General features: G+C 39.3%; 1 protein-coding gene across 1 annotated transcript in view; it reads right to left on the bottom strand.

Annotated features, from left to right (window-relative positions):
- The window catches only part of LOC106531074 (MMS19 nucleotide excision repair protein homolog), a gene marked incomplete at its 5' end in the record, with an annotated part of 11527 nt that overhangs the window by 8645 nt on the left and 1005 nt on the right, over positions 1-1877 (bottom strand).

Below are 1877 nucleotides of genomic sequence, written 5' to 3'. Positions count from 1 at the left end.
TACTAAGAGAAGCTAGCTTGTCAAGATACACAGTTACTGTATTTATTCAAGTATAATACGTAAAATTTAATCCATAAAATCATCCATGAAGTTAGGGGGTAGTATTATACTCGGATAAATATTTTATGTATTTTAACTGAAATATTGGCAAAATTATTGAGTCCGGAAATGAGACCGCGTCATAAAAACCAGTTGAAACTAGCTTACCTGTGACACGCCTCCATGCTTCAGAGCGAGATAGGGCTGCCACAAATGATTATTTTTATAATCGATTAATCACAGATTGTTTTTTCAATTAGTCGACATATCGGATCATACGTTAATTGAATATAAAACATACAGCTTATCGTGCCAGAATGCAGCTGCTATTATATAACCATGGTTAGATTTTAGCTATATGCTAACTAAAAATAATTGCTGTGGAAGGCAAAATCTGCTCTGCAGATATTGCACAGGTTTCGCTTTCATTTTCTTAAAATGATCCCACACTTCTGAGCTCCGTTGTCAGGTAGCCATGATACCAGAGTGTAGGGGTCACCTCGAGTGAAGAAACAAGGTTTACTGCCTCAAAGCAGGCCTCGGACAGGCCTGACGAGAGGACAGGAACTCTGTCACAAACTGAACTCTATTTAGGCCATGACAGGTCATTCTAACCGTGGAAGAGAACCCCTCAGTTCTCTTAATCAGTTAATGGACAGAACAATCTCTTCTGTTCGTGATTCATTGGTTGTTTAACTGAGAATGTTTATGCATTTGTTAAATCATGATAATGGCTGTCACAGGAAAAGTGGAACCACTTCTTTTCTTTTATCGTGCCTTAAAGACTAATAATGGTATAAAAATTCACAGGAATCTCATTGCAATGTTTTCATTGTGTTTTTATGTAAATCACTGTTTTTATTTTACTGTGAACACAGTAATTTAATTGTGGATTTTTACTGAGAAAATCTTTCATTTATCTGGACCAACAGAAGGTTCAGAACTGATTATAAAACAGAAATGTTAATTAATCATCATAAATGTTTTGCAGTGATTTCTCTTAGAGTCTATCAGAAGAAAGCTGAAAAGAGGTTATCATATCCTGTTGTGAACAGCCACAGAATTTTAACCTTGACCTTGTGCCGCTGGCAAATCTTTATCTTTCTTCTCTGACTCATCTCTAAGCCTGAGGGCGGAACCAAAGTTCGTCCGTTTCTTTTACTAACCCGGACGGCTTTGAGCGACACACTCTTCTTCTTGACTCCAACCGAGGAAGAAAGCTGAGTTTTCTCTCCAGAGAAAACCCAGTTTGGCTTTTAAGTCTGATCCCATGAGCTAACTAGGGGAGACTTAACAGCCAGGGACCCAGCAGGCCAGCCGGTCTCACCCTGAGGCTTCAAGCCTCTAAAGTGTGTTTTTATCTCCGTGGGGAGATTTTAGTTTGGAAAGAAGGGACCGGATACAGCTGGAACTTTTCTGGCTTGGACTGAAACAGATGCAAAGTTACCTGAAAAAACACCTGTTCGCTAATGACCGGTAAGCGAGCAGACATTCAGTTCCCTGACTGATCGGAGGTGAGCCAGCTCCTACCCTGAGGGTGCCTTAAGAAGCCATCACCAGGTAAAGCTGATATGTTTGGAGTGACGTGTCATGTGGAACCTGAGCTTAGAAAAGACGTGCAGTTCGGGTTGACCCACACTTTGATAAAAGTAAAAGTAGTAGTAGTAACATACTCATTTCACTTTCCTCCTTTTCTTGTTCTTAATTTGCTAAAACTTAAGCTAAAAGTGCCAGTAAAATTGTTTGGTTGTTAACATCAGAAATGACGTTTTACTGTTCTATATCAGTAATCTGAGTTGATGTGAATTGAAATTCGGACGCGGGTTTTATCTCATTTA

The sequence above is a fragment of the Austrofundulus limnaeus genome, unplaced genomic scaffold (assembly GCF_001266775.1).
Source record: "Austrofundulus limnaeus strain Quisiro unplaced genomic scaffold, Austrofundulus_limnaeus-1.0 Scaffold594, whole genome shotgun sequence".
Taxonomy (NCBI): Eukaryota; Metazoa; Chordata; class Actinopteri; order Cyprinodontiformes; family Rivulidae; genus Austrofundulus; species Austrofundulus limnaeus.
Note: the sequence above shows the minus strand (reverse complement) of the source record. Positions and strands in the feature narration are given on the sequence as shown.